Below are 27,179 nucleotides of genomic sequence, written 5' to 3'. Positions count from 1 at the left end.
ACCTATCTGTGTCGGTGCGACGTAAAACAACTAGCAAAAAAAAAAAAGACGCGTAGTGTGAACTTCATACGGGAGGAATGAACGAGCATTCTCACATGAATTTATAACTTGTCGCGAAACTACACTACTTCTTTAACTTTTTTTTAATGCTATATGTTCAGGGCGTCGACCTTTGAAGATCTTTTGCCTCTACTTGCACCATATGTGAGGAAACCTGCGTGTATTATGTAAATGGCGGTAGTGTAAAGTGTTGAATGTGAGGAAAGGAACGTTAAGGATGACACAAACACCCAGTCCCCAGACCAGGGATATTAATAATTTAAATAAAAAACTCTGAACCGGCCGGGAATCGAACCCGGGGCCGCCGGGTGACAGGCGGACGCGTTGTCTCCTACACCATGAGAACGGTGTTTAAAAGGTGTTTGTGCCATGTTTTACAGCGCAGCACTTACAGACTTGAACCGTTGAACTCCTCCGTCCACTCGTAAATAATCATCCTTTACTTCTGCACGTCTTTCGCGTTTTTTACATATGTCCAGAAATTAAAAGCGAATTCAAATTTAACTTGAAGCTACTGTATTCTAGTGCCAATACAATGGGCATATTTCCATAATAATGATGATAATAATAATAATAATAATAATAATGAACTACTGGCCATTGTCAAGATGCTGGAGCACTTCCACAAATACCTGTTTAGATAGCTGTACCATCTTGAGCATCCACACTGACCATTCTACCTTGACGTGGCTTGTGAACTTGAAAAATCTGGAGGGACAGACTTTTTCGGTGGGTGCAATGCCTTCAGGAATATAACTTCACTGCCGGACACCGACTGGGAAGGAAACACTGCAATGCAACTTCCTGTCCTGAGAACTGCATCCACTGTCAGAAGTGTTGAGAGGCAGGCAGATAAAGTGGACATCTGAGAGATGAGAGCTGTTGCCACATTTAGGAAACAGTTCCAGCAACAGAGAAGGAGAGAGAAAGTAAAAAATCTGGAAGAGGAAGTGTCGAAACTGAAGAAAGAAGCAGAAACCAGCAACAAGGAACGCATGAAGAAATGTGTATTTATATATGGTGTGCAGGAAGACAAGAAAGAAAACAAAGTGGACATAATTTATAAAGTGGTAGAAATTATACAGAACAGAATGAAAATTAATTTCAGTGAAGTGGACATCAATGACGCAGAAAAGATAGACAAACTGTAGAGACTGTATTTGCCTGTAGCGCTGTTAGCGGAGCGGTTGTTTACGGAGTGGAGGCTCCGGGCGCTTTCAGTAGGTGCCTCCGGAGAACCTCCGATTGAATTACAAGCGCGTAGTTTTAAACTTGGTACAAAGTGCGAGGATACAGACCAATAAAAGTGAAGCTGTTATCTACCTTGATGGCTGACATAGTGCTAAGAAACGCCATTTACAAGGGGAGAAAATTTGGGTCAAAAGAGACATGGGAAGAGAAGGGAGTGAGAATTTGAAAATTTTAAAGACATTTAATGAGAGTCAGACATCAAGGGCTGAGGGTGCACATAAGGGGCCAACAGCTGGTAGTATCCAGTGGCAGATTGGTACGAGTTTGGCCAGTGACGAAACTGCAAGTAATGGAAGAGAAGCTCAAGCAGGAAGAAGACATGGTGACAAGGCAAGAGGGAAGGCAGGTTGCAGATCGAGTGGTGGAACGAGACGAGGTAAGAGTCAAGCTCAACGCAGGGGTCAGTGGCCTGTGCAGTGCGGGAACAGAAACGAGGATTCAAGAGGTGGTGGTGGAGGGAAATTCCCAAGAAACGGCAAGTACAGAGTGCAGTGGACACGTGCATAACAAAGGTGAAGGTTCGAGGGACGAAATGAAAGGAAGAGAAGCTATGAACAAAGGGAGAAGTCTGAGTTTAAGAGACCTATGGGGTAAGAAAACTAAAGGTAAGGAGGGCAAAGAGCATCCCAAAATGTCCAGAAAAGAGGGAATGGAGGTAGAAGTAGAGAGGGACATAGTAACAAGAAGTAAAAATAAGGGAGGAAATGGAGAAGTACGGGAGGGCAAGTTATAACTAGATTGGAATAGGGTTTGTAAATATTGAAGGATTGTTAAGTAAATCAGGTAATAAGGAGGTCAAAAAAGTAGTGGAAAGCTTTGACATTGTGGCGCTCATAGAGACGTGGTTAGAAATAGGAAAGGAGGTAACATGGAGGGGGCTTGTGGTCAAGTATAAGTCCAAGAGAAAAGAGCGCAATAAGGGTAGAACGCCAGGGGAGATGGTGTTAATAAAGGAAGAGATTAGTGAATTAATAGAGGACATTGAAAACGAGTTGGAAGCAGTGGTCTGGCTTAGGTTTAATATGGGGAGGGAAAATGGGAGACTAAAGAAGGTATGCTTGGCTTTTACATACTGTCACCCCAAGAGTTCCTTATATGTTAATGATAAATTTTTTGAGGATTTATTATTGGAAACTAGTATCATAAGTGGGAAATTTGAAAAAGATGGAATGTTGCTATTTGTGACTGGAATGCTAGGATAGGTGAGCAGAGCCCAATGTTCAGCAAAGAGGATGAGATGAAAATGAGGGGAGGAAGATGAAGTGAAGATAAAGAAAGAAAGAATTACGGAGTAAAACAATTGTGCACAGCAGGAAAATTCTACATTCTGAATGGTTGGTGTGATGAGGATAGGGAAGGGAAATTGATGTATATTACAGCTCAGGGAGGAAGCATTACTGATTTAGTAATTAGCTCTAAGATATGTTAGGCAGAATCAAACGGATGAAGGTAGGAGACTGGGTTGTATCCCATCATGCACTGGTCTGAGTGTTGATAGAAAGAAGTGTGGGAGAGGTAAGTGATGAAGAGAAAAAGAGGAGTATTGAGAAGGTTAAAAGTTACATTAAATATAAATGGACAGAAAATGCAAAACGGGAATTAGATGCCCTTATGGAAAAAAAGCTACAATTAATTAGATGTGGTTGGGAAGTAGCTTTGAGTGAAGACAACATTGACAGAGAGTTCAGATTAATTGAATACTCAGTTAAAAGGGTAGCTCAAACAGACAGAGGCAAGAGAAGAAAGACTAGAGGGAGAAAGGGTGGTATAACAAGGAGTGCGAAGAATTAAGGAAAATAGTCATGAAAGTGTAGAAAGAGAAGTTTTCTGTAAATTAAGGAAAGAATACAAACTTAAAATTGTTGAGAGGAAGAAATTATGGATGAAGGAAGAAACAGAGTTAATAAATAGGGAGTGTAGGATGATTCAACCCGAGATAGTATGGGATAGAGTAAACAAAATTAATAAGCGAGGGAAGAGATTTGATAAACCGAGCAATGATTACAATCAGTGGGTGAACTACTACTGCGAATTATTAGGAGTGAAGGACATATGGAATTATGTAGAGGGAGAAAAGGTCTTATGGAGAGATATAGAGGTAACGATATATGAATTTGATAAAGAAATTTCAAAAGAGGAAGTACTAGAAGTGATGGGTAAACTTAAGGGTAGGTCGGCGGGGAGAAGTAATGGTATCAACAACTTGTTTTGGAAAGAAATAGGTAAATACAGGCAGATTATAGAGGGCATAGTAAAATTATTTAACAGGATCTTCGACAGCGGTAAATTTCCAAAAAAGTGGGAAGCAGATTATATGCCCAATCTATAAGATGAAAGATAACAAAAATCTTCCGAGTAATTATAGAGGGATAACTGTACTGGACTCCTTAAGCTAGAATTATACAGGCATTCTAGCAAATAGATTGAGGGACTGAGCAGTAGAGAATTCGGTATTGTCACTTTTTCAGGGTGGTTTTAGGAAGGGTAGAAGGACAACAGATAATATAATGACAGTGAAGATGATCCTAGAAAAGTACCTGAACAGGGAAAGAGGTAAAATATACTTCGCTGCCATAAATTTTGAAAAAGCATTCGATACAGTGAGTAGAAGAGCATTAATAAAAAAATTAGGAAGGTTGGGGTGGGGGGGGGGGGGGCAAGAAAGATTATCCGAGCGATTGAGGCCCTATATCAGAATGTTTATTGTTGCATTAAACTGGAAGAAAATATAATAAGTAGTCTGATAGATTGCAAGATGGGATTAAAACAGGGATGCAAGTTATCACCGATTCTGTTTTTATTATTCATAAGCGACATATTGCAAGGGCACGGAGGAAATAACTAGGCAGTGAAGATAGTAAACGAGTTACAAATCCCAGCATTAGTTTTGACTGATGATGTGATTCTACTGACCTTAACAGGCGGGGGGGGGGGGGTGGAATGCAGAGAAGTTTGAATACAGTCTCAGAATATGCCAGGAAGTGGTCCCTGAAAATTAATGGAAATAAATCAAAGGTGATAGTAATGCGCAAGAATAGGGGAAGAAAGAATGAAGTGAAATGGGTGGTTCAGGGGAAGAGGATCGAACAAGTAGATAAGTTAGAATATCTAAGAGTGATTATAAACAGAAGAGGTGAATGGGAAGATCAAATAAAGAGAGCAAATTGGAAGTGGATTGCAGCCCTCTCATTTTCTTAAATTCTAGAGATGAAGTTCCTGGGGATAAATGATAAAATATCAAGGTTAGTGTTAAGTAGAGTACTGTATGAGGCTGAATTATGGGGTCTTGAGGAAAAAAGAGATATACTACATCAAATTATTTGTAAATTTATCAAGGCAGTAATGCGACTCCCACAATGCACAGCGAATGCTGGGGTGATATTAATGTGTAGGGAATATATCAAATTGGAATGTGTAAAGAGAGTTCTTAACTATTGGATGCATTTAAAAAGAGGGGAGGGGGTGAAGTGCTGCAAGCAGCTTACCAACAACAACTGAAAAGTATGTATGCTGAGAGCTGGCTATCAAAATTTAAATTTCTTAGTAAGAAGCAAAAAAATATTATGGACACTATGTTAAAGAAATGCCATGTAATATCTCCCAGTTGTATAAGGTACAGTAGTGACTTTCTTTTAGAGAGTTTATTACTTACAATAAAATCACTTAAAGGATATATGCACTGTCTGCAGCATAATCTGCTACCTCTTCCCTCATAAAACGATTTGAGGAAACTCTGCCAAGGACTTAAATTTCCTTACGGTGTAAAACCTCATTGTATAAGTGCTATTTCAGATTATTTTTAGGACTAAATAAAACCTAATCTCATGGCACTACAGCCCTGAAGAGCCTAGACCTACCAAGCGACCGCTGCTCTGCCCGAAGGCCTGCAAATTGCAAAATTTCATGAGGTCAGCACGACAAATCCTCTTGGCCATTATTCTTGGCTTTCTAGACTTGGGCCACCATCTCACCGTCAGATAGCTCCTCAGTTCTAATCACGTAGGCTGAGTGAACCTTGAACCAACCCTCAGATCCACGTAAAAATCCCTGACCTGGCCGGAATCGAACCCGGGGCCTCCGAGTAAGAGGCAGACACTCTACCCCTACACCACGGAGCCGGCTTAGTAAGAAACAGACGTGAATAAATGGCATGGGACAGTTATATTCGATGAGGTTAAAATACGAGAAAAGATCTGATTTAATGGTTCTGCACTGAAAGTAGATAGTTTGGTCAATTTTAGGTGAAAGAAATCAGATGGTAAATCATGCATTAGTTTTTATGGTTGTATGGTATTTACAGAAGTCGGTGTAACCTATCGCCATTTGTGCAAGCAGAAATGCTACTCCAGGATATATCCTTGATAAAATTCTCATTCAGGTTACACTGCAACTAGAGAACTCTGGGGCGAGAATGGTAGGTTTCATGTATGATGATAGTCAGTCAAATGAGAAAGCCTGGAAATATTTAGGAATTAATGAGAAGGGAAATCAAGCACAATGTGATATTTTGAATCCATCAGATGTAAAATGGAAAATATGGGCTCTTGCAGCTTTTTTTGCATACATTGAAATGTATAAGAAACTTTTTCCATGATAAAGTAGGACTATCATACAATAGCAAAAATATGAATTGTGACTTTTATAGGGAACTGTTTAAGGAAGATCTCTTTGCATATGCAGGACTTAGGGCTTCTCCCAAGCTGACAAGAGCTCATTTAGATCCTTCCTCCTTTCAAAGAATGAATGGCATGCTATTATTCCAACTATTCAGCAATAAATTTCCCAAAGAACTAATATTTTGTCGAGAAATAAGACTGACAGGATTTGTAGGAAGTAAGGACACTGAGGCATTTATAAGTGACTTGAACAATATTTCTGATCCACTCAATGCATTCATACCTTCCAAGGCTCTCTATAAAAGCTCATCATCCCACAGAACTGTCTTCACTTTCCTTCAAACCCTAACATCTGCAGACATGTGTGCCTCATCCAGGACCATGGAATTCTTGATGGTAACACTTCAAAGTACATTAGAAATGAGCGAGTGGCTCTGAAAAAAGAGGTTATGCATATGTATTGACAGGAAAGCACACTAAGGATCCCTAGGAGTGACACTTTGGAAGGAAACTGTGAGCCGAAAAGGAAATTAGTGCTGACATTTGGGTGTTGTATATGAGTATTTGCGTATCAGCGTAACCTCCATTAACACAGCTGACCAGGTAGAATTGGTGTTAGGCTCCACTAGCGCCACTCTGCGGTAGCTCACTTGAACTCTGTATTTGAATTAGTTTAATTTACTAATGTCAATAATGCTGTGATATGGAGTTTACCTCTCTGCCCGGTTAGTCCCCTGGGATGCTGCTACATTTCAGTAAACAGCATAGACTCATGCAATGGGTTATACTTTGAAACTTGTATTAAACAATAATATTATCAGTTCTGTGCAGAGAACTTTCCTAATTTTAGTTATACTTTTAATAGTTCCAGGTGTGAATAAAGTGCAGAGTATCGCCTGTGGCCAGCATCATACCGTCGCCGTGACTGATTCTGGCCAGTTGTATGTTTGGGGTGATAACAGGCATGGACAGTTAGGACTGGATCCAGTATCATATCCTGTTATTCTCAACCCTGTAGAGATCCAGCCCTTCTCAAAAGAAATGCTACCCACAGGATGTAAAGTTTATTGTGGTTGGTCTCATACAGTTTTGGTCACAGGTAAGTCCTTGTCTTCCTTTGTTATTGTTACTGACAGAGTTAATGGGATGGATTGTTGTTTAAAGTTCAGTTGAAGTATGGACAGTCACTTGGGTATGTGCAGGATCACATTATCGATAACCGAGTGAGTTGGCCATGCACTTAGGGTTACGTAGCTGTGGACTTGCAGTTTGGAGATGGTGGGTCTGAATCCCAACGTTGGCAGCCCTGAAGATGGTTTTCGGGGTTTTTCCATTTTCACACCAGGAAAATGCTGCTGCACTTGAATTATCAAGGTCACGGGCCCTACCTTCCCAATCCTAGGCTCCCTTCCTTGCATCAATGAAAACCTTCAAAAGGTTAGTGTGACATTAAACGTTTAGCAAGAAAGAACATTATCCATATTTATATTATAGTGGTAGAGAGAGAGAATATTGTAAATTGGAGGTGTTCATTGCTACAGAAAATTAGAAAATTCAGTCGGGAAGTTATGCCAATATTATATCTAGCTAAAAGATGGCCTGTTACAAATTTGACCTTTATGAAATACTGATGATATGGTGATGTTAATAAATATAATGGCTTCCAACAGACTTACATTTGTGAGTTTATTTGTTTTTGGACACTAATCTCAAGAATCACTCAGCCAATTTCAGTAATTTTTTCACCATTAGAAAACATATTTCTTCTTGATTATTATAGGCTATATATATATATACATGCTGAAAAAATATACAGTGAGCAGTGACTTACTGTATTGACATGCATGTAAATCTTTCAGTCAATCAATCAATCAATCAATCAGTCACTACTGATCTGCATTTAGGGCAGTCGCCCAGGTGGCAGATTCCCTATCTGTTGTTTTCCTAGCCTTTTCTTAAATGATTACAAAGAAATTGGAAATTTATTGAACATCTCCCTTGGTAAGTTATTCCAATCCCTAACTCCCCTTCCTATAAATGAATATTTGCCCCAATTTGTTCTCTTGAATTCCAACTTTATCATCATATTGTGATCTTTCCTACTTTTAAAGACACCACTCCCATGCCATCTCTCCACTGACAGCTCGGAACATACCACTTAGTTGAGCAGCTCGTCTCTTTTCTCAGAAGTCCTCCCAGCCCAAACTTTGCAACATTTTTGTAACACTACTCTTTTGTCGGAAATCGCCCAGAATAATTGAGTTGCTTATCCTTGGATTTTTTCCAGTTCCTGAATCAAGTAATCCTGGTGAGGGTCACATACACTGGAACCATACTCTAGTTGGGGTCTCACCAGAGACAAATATTCCTTTCCTTTACATCCTTACTACAATCCCTAAATACCCTCATAACCATGTGCAGAGTTCTGTACCCTTTATTTACAATCCTATGTATGTGATTACACCAATGAAGATCTTGCCTTATATTAATACCTAGGTATTTACAATGATCCCCAAACAGAACTTTCACTCCATCAACACAGAGGACTTTTCCTATTTGTGAAACTCACAACCTGACTATTATCCCCGTTTATCATCATACCATTGCCTACTGTCCATCTCACAACATTATTGAGGTCATTTTGCAGTTGCTCACAATCTTGTAACTTATTTATTACTCTGTGCAGAATAATATCATCTGCAAACAGCCTTATCTCTGATTCCACTTCTTTACACATATCATTGATATATATATATATATATATATCAGAAAACATAAAGGTCCAATAATACTGCCTTGAGGAATTCCCCTCTTAATTTTTACAGGGACAGATAAAGCTTCACCTACTCTAATTCTCTGAGTTCTATTTTCTAGAAACAGAGCCACCCATTCAGTCACTCTTTTGTCAAGTCCAATTGCACTCATTTTTGCCATTAGTCTCCCATGATGTACCCTATCAAATGCCTTAGACAGGTCCATCGCGATACAGTCCAATTGACCTCTTGAATCCAGAATATCTGCTATATCTTGCTGGAATCCTACAAGTTGGGCTTCATTGGAATAACCTTTCTTAAACCCAAAATGCCTTCTATCAAACCAGTTATTAATTTCACGAACATGTCTTATATAATCAGAAAGAATGCTTCCCCAAAGCTTACATGCAATGCATGTCAAACTGACTGGCCTGTAATTTTCAGCTTTATGTCTATCACCCTTTCCTTTATATACAAGGGCTACTATAGCAACTCTCCATTCATTTGGTAAAGTTCCTTCATGCAAACAATAATCAAATAAGTACTTCAGATATGGTACTCTATCCCAACCCATTGTCTTTAGTATATCCCCTGAAACCTTATCAATTCCAGCTGCTTTTCTAGTTCTCAACTTTTGTTTCTTACTGTAAATGTCATTGCTGTCATAGGTAAATTTTAATACTTCTTTAGTATTAGTCACCTCCTCTATCTAGACATTATCCTTGTAACCAACAATCTTTACATACTGCTGACTGAATACTTCTGCCTTTTGAAGATCCTCGCATACACACTCCCCTTGTTCATTAATGATTCCTGAAATGTCCTTCTTGGAACCTGTTTCTGCCTTAAAGTACCTATACATACTCTTCCATTTTTCACTAAAATTTGTATGGCCACCAATTATGCTTGCCATCATGTTATCCTTAGCTGACTAGAGTACAGATAAGAGAAATATATAGGTCTATAATTTTTGACAGCACCCTTCATCGCTGTTCTTCGTCTATTTCCTATACATATATGTTTTTGTTAGCTTTATTAATTGAGCATTTATACTCCGTAGGCCCTATATAATTTTGCTAGTTTATGGGGAGGAATTAGTGTAAATAAAAATAGAGCAAGTCAAAAAAACATGTTTCTGGGACACTTAAAAGTGAATATACTGCTTGAACTGTAAGTCCTATTAAAAGAGACCCTCCAAGTCTATTTAGAATTCAGTTTTATATAAAAAGTTCATGTAAATTTTCATGGTAACTCTGGAATTTATCCAGGGAAAAGAATATACCTTCTAAGTTTTGGCGCATGCTTTATCCAATAAAAGCCATAATGATGGGTTAGGTGTTAATCATATAAAAAAGGAAGCAGACAAGCAGGATTTAAAATTAAATTTCCTGTAAGCCCTATGATGCCAAATGTAATTTGGAGCTTTACTCTGAAAACATTTAAGTAAGCAATAAAAAATAGATATTGATTTCTACCTCAAAGAATGTGATTTTCTTCTTAAATAGAAATTGGAAATCATTGAAAAGTAGTATTTTAAGAATATTATTGACACTCTGCAAGAATATGCTGTAAAAATAACCAGCAAAATATGGAAAAAAATACAAAATTTATTCTTGTGATAAATTAATGGTAACTGATTGTTCTTTTTGCAAAAATTACTGTACTATGTTTGTGTGAAGAGATGGCCAAGCAAGCACTCGGACGTGTAAGTGGGTGTATTTAGACATGTATTTATCAGTGTGTTATAGGGAGTAATGTTATAATTTGTAGTTTTTATTATAGGCCATAGTGAACTAGGTATACATAGGTATGCATCTGTAATATGGTGGGAAAGAGACTGAAGGTAAAACAATTTACAGTGAGGCTAGAAAATTGCAGGAATTATTATGTTATTTGATGATGAAGCTCAGAATAAATGTCTCCCAGTACCTACAACCAAACCTATACTTAGGGCTGCGAAGTACTATAATGTTTTTTTTTTTTTTTTTTTTTTTTTTGCTAGGGGCTTTACGTCGCACCGACACAGATAGGTCTTATGGCGACGATGGGATAGGAAAGGCCTAGGAGTTGGAAGGAAGCGGCCGTGGCCTTAATTAAGGTACAGCCCCAGCATTTGCCTGGTGTGAAAATGGGAAACCACGGAAAACCATCTTCAGGGCTGCCGATAGTGGGATTCGAACCTACTATCTCCCGGATGCAAGCTTACAGCCACGCGCCTCTACGCGCACGGCCAACTCGCCCGGTACTATAATGTTTTAGAGTGAACAATATGGTATATTAGAAACGAACTTAGCAGTAGTGACAAGGACAGTATCTTGTCCACGCCAGGCAAGAAACAGCCATGGCCTGAGTCCTTGAGACCAGAAATATATGACTTGGATTGTCTGGTGATCATCATCATCATCATCATCATTTCTTTGCTCCAGCAAGCCAAGTGCGGTTGTGTACGAGCCTCCTCCAGTTTGTTCTATCCATCCACAGATGCTGCTGATATATGCGACACCAGTTCACATCTCTAATTTCAAGGTCCTTCATTATCTGTTTTTCCCAAACATCACAAGGTCTTCGGCTTCCTCTTGGTCTCTTCCCAGGAACATTGTGGTCAAAGTATGTTCGAGGAGTCCTGTAAGGGTTCATTCTTTTCATGTGACCATACCATTGCAATCTCTTCACTTCTAGAGTCTCCAGCAAGCTTCTTTCCAATCCAAGCTGTTGTCGGATATCCACATTCCTTATTTTATCCATTTTTGCTTTTTGTAGGCAAGAACAGAGAAACTTGTTGCCTGAAGACGACTCTTTGTTGGTCCAGTAAGTGTTGCTGCTTCCAGGCCATATGTCAATATAGGTACTAGATATATTTTGTACAAGCTGATCTTGGAAACTAACAGAAATGTTTCATCCCAAAGTATTTGACGTACAGCGTGATAGAATTTGGAAGCTTTCTGTATTCTGTTACTAATCTCTTGATGTATGGTATTATCTGATGACAGAACACTACCTAAATACTGGAAGTTTGTCTACAATATCCATCTCCTCATCTCCAATTCTTAGATGAACAGTTGGAGAGTTTCTACTCATCACCAAGCCAACTGTCTTTGTTTTGCTGATTTTGAGACCTAAGGTTGTAAAAGTTTCATGCCAGAGATCTAGTCTAGTTTGTACTTCTGCTTCTGTCTCACCCCATACCATTACATCATCAGCAAAAACCATGGCATTAGTTGTTGGACCACTTTTAAAATTTCATCCATTATGATTATGAAGAGAAGTCGTGAAAGACAACTTCCTTGCTGGACTCCACTCTTTGTTTCAAACCAACCTGACCTTCCATCCTGGACCTGAACACAACACTTGGTTTCATCATATAATCGTTGTACTCATGCTATGATGTCATCGGGCACTTTCTTATGTCTCAAACATTCCCATATATGCCTGCGTGGTACATGGTCATATGCTTTCTCGATGTCCAGAAAAACAGTTATAAGTGTTTTAACTTTCTCCCAATACTTCTCATAGAGCATTCTGGTGGCAAAAATGAGGTCTATAGTTGATCTATGAGGTCTAAATCCATGTTGTTCCTCCTCAAGTGTAGGTTCAACATATTTTCTAATCCAGCTCTCAAGGATGGATTCGTAGATTTTGAGGCCATGTGACAGCAGAGTTATACCTCTGTAGTTGGTACATTTCTTTCTATCACCTTTTTTCAACAATGGAATGATGACTCCTTGCTTCCAGTCATTGGGTATTACATTCTCTTTCCAGATTCTATTTAGTACCCTGTACATCCACTGTTGTCCTACCTCTCCTAGTGCTTTGATCATCTCAACAATTCATCTGATCCAGTTGATGTGTTGTTTTTCAGCTTAGATATTGCTGTCTCTACTTCCAACCATGTCAGATTAGTGGTATTTGTGCTGCCAAAATCATAAGGTTTGTCGTCTAATGGGGTGACATTTTCATAACAGTTCTCCAAAGTTTCAAAGTGCCTTTGGAACTCCTGTAATATTTTGGTCTTATCCCTAGTCACCTCACCATGAGGAAGTTCTACAGATTGGATAGATTCATTTTGAGTTCTTCTATTCTTAACAATACTGTATAACAGTTTTTTTTATTTCCATCCTGCGTTATTTTGGTAGCCAGATCTTCCTTGCATTTCTGCTTTTCAGCTACAACCAACTGTTTGACCTGTAATTTTTTCTTTCTGTAAAGTGACAGCTTCTCCTCTATTTCATGTTGATCTCCCCACGTTCTTGCTTGATGTAAGGATCTTCTTGCATGGTAGGGACCCTTTTCGGAGGCAGCCCTGCCCAGGGAGTGGCACCCCTGCCTGTGTGAGTCCCAGAGCACACTGACCCGGTGTGTAGCATCTGGCAAGGGTCCCAGCTCAGGGTTACGAGTGAAGACCTCAACGACTTCTACATTGGAGAAGGTGGACTTCAGTACCGTGGAGATGGCGGAAGAGGCAGCCCTGTATTCAGGGATTAATACGAGTACAACCTGCTGCCTTGCAGGTTGAGGTGACTGGACACCAAAGGCTAAGGGAGAAAACCCTGAGAGAAAACCTCCGTCTGTGTTAGGCTCAGCAGGTCAACAGAGGGATTACTGAAGAAATTTTCAAGAATAATACGAGTCTGGTGATGAAAGATACAATTTAAAAAACTTTTATTTATGACAGAAGGTAGTGCCTTTGTGTAAGAAATTCCTTTCTGTATTAGAAGAACAGATTGCTTTAAAGTGGAAGACGACAGCATTAAAGCAGATATTGAAGGAGATGGGGCTTAGATGGAAACAGTGTGCAGCATGGTGAATACAGTACTAGTGATAGAGAGAGAGAGAATATTGTTAATTGGAGGTGTTCATAGCTACAGAAAATTAGAAAATTCAGTCATGAACTTATGCCAATATTATATCTAGACAAAAGATGGCCAGATGCAAATTTGACTTTTAGGAAATACTGATGTTGTAGCAGTGTTAATAAATGTAATGGCTTCAAACAGACTTACATTTGTACATATTGAAGGTGCACCTGGTTTTATAAAAGGCTGTGAGCTGATTTACAAGGTAGATAACACTACGGGTGACTATCACGGCCAGATGAATTCAGAGAATTTTGAGAAGTGGGTCAAGAAGAGGGCAATTCCCAGCCTCACAAAAATGGATATGTTTTCTTTCATCATAATGGACAGTGATTCAAAACAACAAGTACCTCCTCCAGCAGCTAATCATAGAAGGCAAGATCAAAGGCTAGTACAGACTGACTCAAGAATTTGCGGGAATGGTTTGAACTTGACTCAGCATCTCCGTTTCAAATTGGCAGCCTCGAAAGCAAAAGGATTGCATTGATGATCGCTAATCTCCAACACAGAGACAGCACATAATGAGGAAAAATAATGGACAATGCCCCCTACCACTGGAAACAAGTTGACAAACTGCCTCCACAGTGGTCCTTAAAAAGGGAGATGGGATACATTAGACTAACTGACTAGACATAACATGCCCTGTTACGACAATATGAGAAACACTCTTCTCTCTCTCATTGAAAAATATGACCTAAAGAAAAGAAATATTATATTGATAATCTATTTGCCAGTTCTAGACATACTGTCATGGGATTACTACCCTACATGTGCGACTTGAATCCAATTGAACTTTCTTGATGTAAAATAAAAGACTATGCAAGGTTACACAATGCAACAGGCAATATTTCCTAACAAGAATCCAAACATTGGTTCATGAAGGAATAGCGGCCATTACAAAAGCCTACTGGGCTACTTTCTGTCGTAAAGTGCAACAAATACAAGGCTGTCATTGGGGAAAAGATGGCATAATGGAAGATGTCATAATTAATAACTCTGTAATAAATCTTGGCAACAGAGAAGACAGTGGGGTCAAGTGATTGTAGTAGCGATGATGATAATACTAACGGTGTTGGTGATGATGCTGACATTGAAGACATGGAAACATTCTACTCTGCATTTATTCCCCTGCACTGAAGGTAAGCTGATCAATGGTTTTAGTACTGATTAGTAGTGTACTGGTGGGAGCTCCTGTGTCCCCATCCAAGGTTCGCCCGGCCATCTCGCCACGCGCCCGTAGTACTCTAAATACTAAGAAGTAATAATGCAACATGCATATCTGACACTGTAGAAAATATACCTATCTTCTTCTTCTTCTTCTTCTTCTTCTTCTTCTTCGCATTTCTCCACTGGTGCAGGGTCCACTATTTTAATCTTGGCTTGCCATTTTGCATAATCTTGGGCATCATGTGGTCTTAAGTTGAAAGTCTTCATGTCAGCACTTACTGGATCATGCCAGCATTGCATTGAACATCCCCGTGTGGGTAAAATCGGCATCTGTTCCAGGAGTAGCATGCAATTACAGGTCCATATCACTGCAGACGTTTTTGCCATGCCTTCTCAGTGATGGATGTGATGCCCATTTGCTGGCATACTCCAAAGCATCGTGGCTGTTTAAAAGTAGCCAGGACCCAATGAGCCACATGTTCTGGTCATTATTTTGCTCATAGATTGTATTTTTAGAGGGCAGGACAAGTTGGTTCAAAATCACTAGTGGGCTGAGAGAGAGAAGTGTTCTATCGCCAATCGTGTTCACAATAGTAATGGATGACATCATGAGAACAGCAAAAGCAGCATATGGAGGAAGAGAAATGGACATGTTGTTATTTTCAGATGATATTTCAATTTGGGGAGAAGAGGACATGGATGTTCAAGACCAGTTAGATGTGGTGAATGGGAAGATCGAAGAATGTGGATTGAAAATAAGTGTAGAAAAGAGTAAAACTCTTGTTGTGACTAGAGGCGAGAAAGAAGGAAAAGGTCAGATTAGACTTGCAGACAAGCCCCTGGAAGTAGTGGAGACGTTCAAATAACTGGGGAGTGAATTAATGGAGAATGCTCAACTGGATGCTGAAATTAGTAAGAGGATTCAAGCTGGAAGCAGTTTCTACCTTAGTGTAAGAAACATGTTATGGGACAAAAATATGCCAAGGGAAGCAAATGATACTATGTACAAGATGTATTACGTACCCATAACAACTTATGGAGCAGAAACTCGGACAATGACAAAGAAGGATGAGGATCAAATACAGGCAGCCGAAATGTTCTTGAGGATTATGATTCAGAAGAGTAGAAGAGACAAAATAAGGAATGAGAAAATCTGAGGAGAAATTGGAGTGGAAAAAATGAATGATAGAATTAAGAAGAGCCAATTAAGATGGTTTGGGCACATAAAGCAAATGAGTGATTAAAGAATGCCAAAAAAAGTTATGCAAATGCAAGGAAGGAGAGGCCGCAGAGGACCACGATTGAGATGGAAGGACACAATCCAGTGCAGTATTAGAGAAAGAAACCTGGACTGGGACACAGTGTTCGAGGAGGAGTGGTGGAAAGACCGAAGAAAGTGAAGAGGAACCTATTTGCCCCTACCAGGCTACAGCTGGATAATGGGAAATGATGATGATGAGTGTATTTTATCATTGACTCTGCAGAATATATATTGTAAAAAATAATAAAACATGGAAAAATTATGACATTGTTCACTGGTATACCCTTTAACACTAAGAAGTAATATTGGAACATACGTATTTGACACTATGGAAATGATGTTGTATATACACCACCATAAAAACAGTATAAATTATACAGTTTGGGAAATAATTTCAGAACCTTTGGTTTCTACTTTCTTTTACCTTCTAAATTAGTCTGACCTCAAAATGGGTTTTCTGTTTACACCACAGAAATACACTGCAAAAACAAAAATTGTGAGGTTATTTTTGGTGATAAATCAACAGTAGTGATTTATTTCATCACAGAATTACTCAGCAGCTCTGAAAATCAGTACTTTAGTGGCACATGCATTACTCTTTGTAATGTTTCAGAGTGTGATACTTCAGCACAATACACAAGGGCAGATTCTCTAGACAATTTTCACAAAAGTAGCTTGTTTACTTACATTGGTACCCTTTCACTTTCTAGTATTATAGAACACACAGTACAATTAGGTTTGTGTTTATTGTCCTAAAATTGTTTTGGAAAGTGCCTCTCTTGTCATTCTGGCTACCAAAGTAGGGATTGAGTGTTTTCTTCCCCTTTTCTTTGGTATTTTTCAGGAGGCTGTGAATAATGTTCTCCAAAATATTCTATGGGATAACCCATTTTTCTGGGTTCTGAATGTTATTAGCAGTACATCTGTTTATGAGAGCAACTTCAATAATAAAGTGACACAGTGCCATGTACCACTTCAGGGTACATGTAGCAAGTGGTTAAGTAGAACAATAATGATCAAAGTGGTCAACACCTTGCATGCTTTTATTGTGCATCACCTGAATGTTTTCCTTTCTTTGAATTCACCTGCTCTTGTTGTATCCCAGCACTACCTACTGTATACAGCATGTTAACTCTCACAGTAACTTGCCAGCTGTAGGCCAGCATCTTTTCATTTTGTGTTATCCACACTCTTGGCAAATTTGCCCACGTCATTTTCACTACCTTCATACGCTCTGACAGTCACACACACCAATGCATGAATCCAGTAAGTCATTAAAATGCTGCACACTGGTATAAAAATTGTCCATGTAAACAGCATTTCCCTTATGTTTGAGACCAGATGTCAGTTCCTTTACAATGTGCAAAGATAGCCATCACCTAGGTCTACCTGTGACTCACATTTACCATTGTGTACTGTACATTACATTTCAACAAATAATCTGTACATGAGTTGCATAATGACCAAAGTTTCACTCCCCACTTAGATGATGGTGTACTGGGTAGATATTGCTTGTATGACAGCTGACCACACTGAAAAATATCACTGTAATTGTCCTTCGTCAAGTCCATAATTGTTCTCATCTTGAAAAAGGGGTAATTTCCATCAAAACTTTTGTTACTTCATTAGAAATATTGTTCAAAGGCAAAAATTACCTCATCAGCTGGTATTGATTTCATGAGAAAACATCAGAAAATCAGGAGTTGTTTTTAGCCAAAAACTGTCTCCATTTACATTTTACTCTTCTTATTTAAGATTATGGATTGGTTCCTTAGAATAGAGATAGCAATATGATTCTTAGAGAACTGAGATTGTAACATAGTAATATTCAGTTTATTTCCTTTTGCCTCATATGCAAGAGAATAAGTTTCACTTTACGCTAATTAGTAGGTACTGTAGTATTAACTCAGACATTCTTAAGTAATGAATATGATATTTTTCTGTTATTGTTTACTCCCTATTTATCCTTTTTTCCTGCATTAATTGTAATTAATTGTATTATTGTCTACTCCTTATTTGACTTGTATACTTTTTCTCATTAATTGTAATTGATTACTACAATATTTAAATTAATGCAGTAAAAATCTAAAAAAAGAATCATTTGCCTAAGAGTTCTTTGTCACTTTATAAAGACGTAAATACATAATTTCTTTCTTTCTTTCTTTCTTTCTTTCTTTCTTTCTTTCTTTCTTCCTACCTTACAACCTCATTTTATCTTCGCTAGTTCTTTTTGCCAGTGATGCTATTTTATATTGAGTCTCATTACAAAGCTCTTGTTTAGCACCTTCTTCAGAGAAATAGACTGCCATTTAATCTGCAATGAGCCATATGACATTGATCCAAACTGTAATAATTATTTGGTAATAATATTGCCTGATGTAATTTACTGTTTCAGAAGAAGGAGTAGTCTACAACTGGGGTAGGAACACATATGGTCAACTTGGATGCTACGAGTATGAGAGGCCTGATCCTTGGAAACCTACAAAACTTGAAGGAGTTTGAAGTGTGAAACAGATGGCAGTAGGATCAGAACACAACGTAGCATTAGTTGGTTTGTATTGAAGTGAACTTACTATTCCTTCCTCATTTCTTTCATAAATTTTTATCTTGTTCCTTGAATGGTCATTGGTGTTCTTGCTTTCAGAATACCGTATTTACGCGAATAATACCCGCACATTTAAAAAAAAAATTTGAGGCCCGAAATTGGAGTGCGATTTTCATTTGCGTCAATGTTTGCGTCAAATACGGGTATTACGCGAATAATACCCACACATTTTTAAAAAAATTTGAGGCATGAAATTGGGATGCGTTTTTTGCGTCAAAGTTGGCATTTTTTTTTCAAAATAAGCCTACCTAAAGTTAGGGTGCAGGGATTATTTGGTGGCAGGTATTATTCATGTAAATACGGTATTCTGTATCTTGCTGGACACACAAATCAAATCATTGAAGGTGCTTCTTTGTCCAAAGAAACAATGCTCCACGCCCATTGAAGAGGAGACCTCTTACTTCCCATGTATAGTGAGTTGCGTTGTCTCTTTCACTTACCCCAAGCGAGTTGGCCATGCAGTTAGGGGCATGCAGCTTTGAGCTTGCATTCATGAGATGGTGGGTTTGAACCCCACTGTCAGCAGCCCTGAAGATGGTTTTCTATTTTCACACCAGGAAAATGCTGGGGCTGTGTCTTAATTAAGGCCATGGCTGCTTCCTTCCCACTTCTAGCCCTTTCCTATCCCATCATCACCATAAGACCTATCTCTATCAGTGTGACATAAAGCAAATTGTAAAAAAATGTGCTTCTGGTTCTGTCCATGTGATAAGGTGCTCCTCTGAGCAGGCTTCCTCATCTAGCTGTATGTTTCTCTTTTCCTCTGATCCATTCATCAGATGGATGAAGTAGTTTTTCAAGACCTCTCTGATATCATTTTCCTTTTGGATATATATGAGGGTGAATCAAAAAGTAAGTTACACTTCCAAGTTATGGCCATGTATGAAACGTGTGACAACGTGTGATGTAAAGTTCACTTTTCCACATAGTCCCCAAAAGACTGTAAACATTTCTCGGAGCGGTCTGCCAACTTTTCAATTCTGGATGCGTAAAAAACACCTCCAATGCTCTGTAATCACCTGGAGACAGCTGCTTTCACCTCCTCATCATTTCGGAATCGTCGTCCACCGAGATCCTTTGTCAGCTTACCGGACACACGATAATCACATTGCGCTAAGTGTGGACTGTATGGAGGATTTTACCATACCTCCCACTTGAATCGCTGTAGTAGTTTGGATGTTTGGCAGGCCATGTGAGGTGTTGCATTATCATGCAACAAAATCACACTGGCACTCAGTTTTCCCCGCTGCTTTTCTTTAATTTCCTAATGCAACCGGTTCAACGTTTGACAATACGAAGCTGAGTTGATTGTCTTACCTTTCCTGCTGAAGGTTGGACCTTGGCCTTCTTTCGCAGTGGTGATGTGATTGCATCGATGTTCTCTTTGTTTCAGGGGTGAAGTGGTGAACCCACGTTTCATCCCCTGTGATGATTCGCCACAGAAACTCTTCGCCCTCCACAGAATACCATTGTAAAAGTGCCAGTGATGATTTGAAACGTTGTCCCTTGTGAACAATGGTGACTAGACCTCGGATCCATCTTTGACAGAGGTTACGTAATCCAAGATGCTGGTGAACAATGGAGAACACACTCCCATACAGAATGCTCAGTATGCTGGCAATTTCCTGCAGGGTTATGCGCTGATTCTTTCTAATTATCCCATCCGCACGGTCAACATTTGCAACGGTACTGGATGTTGCAGGTCTGCCTTCGTGATATTCGTCCGTGAGATCCGTGCATCTGGCATCAAATTTCTTACACCACTTTACAATACATGGGTGAGAAATTTCAACCTCACCACATACAGCAGTGATTTCACAGTGAATGTCCATGCAATTGAGCCATTTAGCGCATAGAAATCTGATCGTTGCACGCACCTCCAATTTGGAGTGAACATCCCAGTTCACTGGATGGATACAAATTAAATATCGAAGGTCCCGTCATACCAATGGTGTAATGTATATAAATGTGTCTTTGTGTGGGAGAAATAGTAAATATCATAGCACTATAATAAAACTGAAAAGAATATGTTATTAAAATGACACATCCAATGATCAGAAGAACCAGAATTGGAAGTAGCGACTAAGTAATGACAGGAAAACCACACAAATAAATAAAAAACTGATGCGTCCACCAGGGGCGGTTTCTCCATAAGGTTGCAGGTTTGCGCTACCCCCATTAAATTTTAATGTTTACTTTAGGTAAAGTTTTATCATTTGGATTACTCAACTACTGTACTGTATTTTCATTCAACAAGACAAACCTTTAAAGAGCTTGAAAAAGCAAATATTGACTACAGGGTGCTCTACAAGCCGGTACTCTTAGATGTTCACTGCAGGAGCCGAAAAGTTTGCAGCGAGAAGTCAACTTGAGGTAGGATGAAACTTGGGCTCCTCGAGGGGTGCGTGGGGCTGATAGAAGTGTGCTTTTAGGCTTCTAGAGGGGTGCGCGGGGAGAGGAAAAGATCGGCGTGGCTTCTTATACATTGCTTAAATGGAGGTTTATCAACCTGGCTCCTCCTACCACGGCCTACTGGATCTCTCGCTGCGTTAAGGGGCTGCCTAGAGCGACGCATCAAATCGGCCGTGCTCCTACGTAACCAACTACTAGCGAAGTCGCTAGAGACCGTTGCTGCTCAATACGAGATTCTGTTATAGAACAGGAGTGTCATCTAGCGACACCGGATGGAAGTTCATCTGCTGGATCACGGCCGGTTGGATCCCTCGCTGCGCTCCGTAAGGAGCTAGCTAGAGCTGGACGGCTAGAGCGACGCATCAAGTTGGCCGTGGCTGGATATATAACTAATGGCTCTAACTTTGAAAATAAACACCGCCATTTCTTTCAGTATAGTCGTGAGCTTTGTTATGTGCGTACAAGCTAAGTAGCTTATTGATTTCATTGTGTAAACATTCGTGTCAGCATGTGTGTTTTTATTATTGTGCGTTTTTATCAGTTAGTGGTATTTTGCCAGATCATGAATTCGGTGCAGTCTTTAATGTCTAGGCCGTTTCCGCAACGGACTGCCGAGGAACAATCCGAGGTGAAACGAATGGAAAGGCCCACGCGACGTTTAATTTCGAAACCAGATACATTACAAAAGGATATTTTTTCAATACCGGAATTAGGCTACCTCAAAGTGTTTCATTTCAGTATGGTAAAAGAGTTTTTAAATGAAAAAATGTTAATGCGTTATAGTAATATTCCTGAAAATAGAAATGTAAAATGTTTCATTTTTTAAAATAAACAAGTATTGTTGATGTATCTAGATTTGAAAATTAACCTGTAATCATATTATATCATTGGTAAAAATTGTGCACCACTGAACTTTTAAACCACCAGCCGCCACTGGCGTCCACTACGACTTATGGTACATCTGTACTTCGTTAGCGGTACAGTATCCCTACTGCTCCTGTGGCGGCCATAGTAAGAATGTTCTGATGATCCTTTACCAGTTCAGTCTGTTTTGGGTTGCTTCCTTTATTTGTTCTATCGTTGACCTCAGTCGCTTTTTCTCTGCTTCTACTTTGCTAATTCACATTTCCTTTGGAGCATTTTGTGCAATTTTCCAACCAGAAGATGGCAGTGATCCGGTAGTTGTTACATTTGTTTATACCAGTTTTTACTAGTTAAAAATGGTGTTGACAGATTTGGGGTTTTAACAGTAATATATGTCTCCAGTAACTCTTGAAAATTACTTTGTGGATAGAATACCCTTCACTTACTGCCATTTTAACCATTGCATACCCATGCACTCTTTATTTGTTATATAAAACTAACACTCTCAGGAGGAAGCCCACATTTGTACCTGGCAGTTTTCATTATATTAAAAAAAATCCTCCTCCTTACCTACTTAGTAGATCTTAACATGTAATGCATCACCTGAAAAGTGTGGTCTTATACATTTTTATTCCACTTACTGCATTCAAATAGTCCAATTAGTGCATAAGTATTGCTATGTTCAAAATACACTTTCATCACTATTAGGGAACACTTAACCTGAATGGGTGGACTTGGTTCCCAATAATGTCCAAATACCAGATAGGTGTTAGGGATTGGTGCTCTGGAATAATGGGCCCCTGTATGTCCCATGTAAACATCACCCAGATCATCATACCTCCTCCACCAGCTGTGTCCGCCCAACAGTGTAACTATGTAACAGTGTAACTTTGATAAAAACTGGCGTACATGCACTCAGCTGTCGATGTGATGAACTAGGTGACCTTTTCCCAATTATCCCAATTATGATTTTGGAGTGCACTCAGCATTCCCATGTGCAGCAGTGTTCGATGAACCGTATGCTGGGAAACATTGGTCTGGTCTTCACCGCTGTACCTGTTCGCAATTTCTTGAGCTGTGGCACCGCGGTCACTCCGGACGATGTGCGACAGCCTCCGTTGGCCTCTGGCATGAATGAGCTGCTTTTGACACATCGTTGTTTGTGCATCATTGCACCTCTTTTGATACTTGTTCATAACAGTGGCACGAGAGCAGTCCATCGGCTGCCCTGTTCCAGAGATGGTGGTACCTAGGCGCCTTGCCGTCACAATTTTCACTTTATCAAACATGGAGAAATCAGACACTTTCCCATTCTGATGTGAGAGACATGACTAAAAGCAAGTCTGTAGACCTGCCCAATATATACTATGCTATCAGCGTGCCATTTGTTAGTCTCCCTGCTCCAGACACACTAATTGTTCCGAGGTCGGGGTGGTCCTAATGCATTGGCTCATCGGTGTAATGTTTGTTTGTTTTTTCTGTTCATTATGTTCATTATGAAGGGCTTCATTAATTTCTAAAAACTCTTGTTTTTCTTTATATCAACATCATTTTGATTTAGAGTGCAAAAGAGGTATTTTCAAAAATATTTACTCCAAATATGGATAATCTTCCAAGTAGGGGACCAAGATTAGATTGATGTTAAAATTTTGATACACTGCCTGACAAAATAAGTTAAGCACCCAGAAGGAGTGGTTGAAAGGGAATGAAACTACATATGCTGAAAGTCTGTGTGCCTTTATTGAACTGATTACAATATGGGATGAAAGAGTCAAGGCCGTTGTCAGTTAGAGGTGGAATGTTGGCGCCAGGTCAGTAGGGTGTCGCCCCCCCCCCCGGCGAGGCAAGTTCATCCATAGTTGTTGCAAAGGTCCCTCCAGATCCTGCAGGTTGGTACTGGGACAAAGTCCCCTTCCAATGTCATCCCACACGTGTTCAATGATTGAAATTCCAGAAAATTTGCTGGCCACGGGAGGACCTGAACATGCTATAGGCAGTCCATAGACACATGTACTGAGTGTGGAAGTCCATTATCTTGTTGGAACACTGTCCAAGGGTGCTGTGCCATAAGGGGTAGGACGTGTGGATGCAGAATGTCTGTTACATATCTCTGTGCCATCAAAGTCTGCCGAAGAACTATTAGAGGTGACCTGAACGCATATCTTATGGCCCTCCACACAATGATGCCAGGGATTACGCTTGTGTGTATTTTCACAATATGGGCAGGATCTGCCCTCGATGCCGCCAAACCCTCACACGATGGTCATCGGAGGTCATGGAGAAGCGGGACGCATCACTAAACATGATGCGACACCAGTCGTCCTCTGTCCATGCCTCCTGGGCAAGGTATCACTCCAAAAGAAGGCGTTGGTGTTCTGGTGTCAATGGCAACCGACGCACAGAGCGGTCGGACTTCAATCGGACGGATGCGAGTCGTCAAGACACTGTGCGGGAACTCACAATATGTTGTAGAGTCTCCAGTGCATGTTCGCAGATGGCAGGTACCGAAGTATTAGGATCCTGCAATGCTTGGCGCACCATACGATGATCCTCCCTCGGGGTGGTGTTTCTTGGTCGACCTGAACCTGCACGATGTGATAAGGTGCCCTCGTGTACCCATTGAGTCCAACATCAGGCCACAGTGACATCTGAATGGCCCACATGCCTGGCAATTGCACGATACAACCAACCAGCCCTATGCAGCCTCTGTCAAATGCTGTCAGTTGGTGGATAGGCTGTCTAACGCGTCTGCGAGGCATGGCGGGTGCTTCGTACTCTACATAGCCCTCTCTGCACGTCTGACTCACAGCAGTTGACTGGTAACAACTTATCAACAACAGGACACTGCCATCACAAATGCACTCTGGTGGGTGTTCTACATATTACAGATCATTGTAAATTTAATCATTTACTCACACATCAATGGTATGCATGTATACCAAAATGGGATAATATTGGGCCACTCCTTCTGGGTGCTTAACTTTTTTGCCAGGCAGTGTAAATACAGATCTTGTTAACTGTAATCTAGTTAGCAGATCTGCTGAGGTTATGGTGTGAATTACTATTTATTGGTAATGTTCATTTTATATTTTATTGTGTTTACAACAGGAATTTCCCACCACTTACAAAAGCATTGTATTTAAAGTGCAAGAATTCAAGAGTTAATTATGTTATGTTCCAGATAGTGGTGAAGTTGTCAGCTGGGGCTGGAATGAACATGGCAACTGCGGTACTGGTACTGAAGAGAATGTGTACCATCCTACTCCAGTTGGTATTGATGGTGGATATAAAACAGTTTTAATTGGAACTGGTGCAGGACACAGTTTTGCTTTGGTTGAAAATTGATGTATATTTGTTGATTATTTTATTAATCTGTTTTCATAAGCACAGATATGGTTATAATAAAGCATTTTATATAATGATTTGTCTTTGTCTAGAAAAATATCCTTTTCAAATTGAAACCTTCTTCTTTTTCTCTCCAAATTGGTTATGCCTTCTCTTTCTCTGTTGTTTAGCAAAAGAAAATGGAGAGTTGCATGTTTCTGATAGTATTTGTAGTCTGAAGTCTGAGCATGTGTTTTCCCTGGGGATCATCCTCCTTCTTCCAGACAAATATTATACCCTATATTTAGACCCATGGCTCCCCTACACTTAGCCTCAAATAATTTACAGTTACTCCTGTTTGCACAGATATAACTAGAACAGAGCCATTATCCAGATAGACAAGTTCTATTGATTTTATACTGATCCATGCTTTCCTGGGCAGTGTCAACTGACATTCTTTGACTATTTTCCAGGATATTAGATCATATTGACATGTTTAAATATGTCAGTGTTTTGACTACTCTTTGGTAGCCCTTCTAGGTGGTGGCACCAGCATTGACTTGCCTCTCTCCCAGATATGTCACTTAATGTTCTTTCAGCCTGGTGTTAATGCTGCATTTGGTGGCCCTGACATAAACCTTCCCACTCAAATGGGGAATAAGCTACATATTGCACTGGCAAAAGTTTCTCTAGGGTCCTTACCTAAGTGTAATTCCTGAACCCCCTGTGGGTGGGGGACACAGATGAAGAATACACCCACAGTACCCCCTGCCTGTCGTAAGAGGTGACTAAAAGAGGCGACCAAGGGAAGCTGAAATTAGAACGATGAGACTACTTGTCATTAGTACCATTACGTGAGGAACACCATGTGAGGAACACCATGGATCTACGCTGCCTAGGAGTAGTACCCACGAGGAACACCACGGGTCTGCGTTGCCTGCCATTCTTTGATTATTTTCCTGGATATTAGATCATATTGACATGTTTAAATATGTCAGTGTTTTGACTACTCTTTGGTAGCCCTTCTAGATGGTGGCACCAGCATTGACTTGCCACACTCCCAGATATGTCACTTAATGTTCTTTCAGCCTGGTGTTAATGCTATGTAAGGAACATCACAGGTGTGGCTCTTGCCCATGATTAGTACCACTGTGTGAGGAACACCCTGGGTCTCTGTTGCCTGTGGGTGGTACCATAATGTGTGATATGCCACGGGTTTGCATTGCTTATGGTTAGTACCACCAGCTGAGCGGCACCAAGAGTATATCTGGCCTGTGATTAGTTCCACTATGTGAGGAACACCACGGAAATATCGGCGCCCATGAACAGTCCCACTATGTGAAGAACATCATGCATCTGCGTTGCTTGCAAGTGGTACCGTTATGTGAGGCACACCATGGGTCTCTGTTGCCTGCGAGTGGTGCTATTATGTGTGACATATCATGGGTCTGCGTTACCACTATAGGGGGAACACCATGGTTCCGCTTTACCAGCAATTAGTACTCTCATAAGGGGCCAGTGACCTGAATTTTGGACCCCTTTTTATAACAAGCATCGTCTCAGAAAAGACGGCATTGTGAACTGGATTCACTGATTGTTTTGGATTCATTTCATTTCGTTGCACGTCGTATCATTAGAATCCAATGACCTAGTTGTTAAGCCCCTTTAAACAACAAACATCATCATCATCATCATCTATGTAATTCCTGGAATATTTCCTTTGTTGTTGTAAGGCAGTCTTCATGTTGAGACTCTTTGAAACCTTATCAATCGAGTCAGTATGGAAGGAATATCACCCTCTTCCTCTCTTCCTGCTTCTCTTCATATCATGAAGTAAACTCAACTGTCCTCTTGATTTAATTTTTGATGTACAGTATATGTTAGCTTGTAAAGCCAAGAAGAGATGCTCCACTTATTCTGGTACAGATCTGGCTGACTGAACCTACTGATATTTTCTGTGACCATGTTACCCAGATATCTGAAATGATCTTTGTCAAGCTGCTTATGTTCACC

General features: G+C 40.0%; 1 pseudogene; it reads left to right on the top strand.

Moving 5' to 3' along the window:
- The first annotated feature begins 1,600 nt into the window (after nt 1–1,600).
- On the top strand, nt 1,601–25,262 carry LOC136877758 (secretion-regulating guanine nucleotide exchange factor-like; annotated as a pseudogene).
- Nucleotides 25,263–27,179: the final 1,917 nt, after the last annotated feature.

Source organism: Anabrus simplex, chromosome 7, assembly GCF_040414725.1.
Source record: "Anabrus simplex isolate iqAnaSimp1 chromosome 7, ASM4041472v1, whole genome shotgun sequence".
Lineage (NCBI taxonomy): Eukaryota > Metazoa > Arthropoda > Insecta > Orthoptera > Tettigoniidae > Anabrus > Anabrus simplex.
Note: the sequence above shows the minus strand (reverse complement) of the source record. Positions and strands in the feature narration are given on the sequence as shown.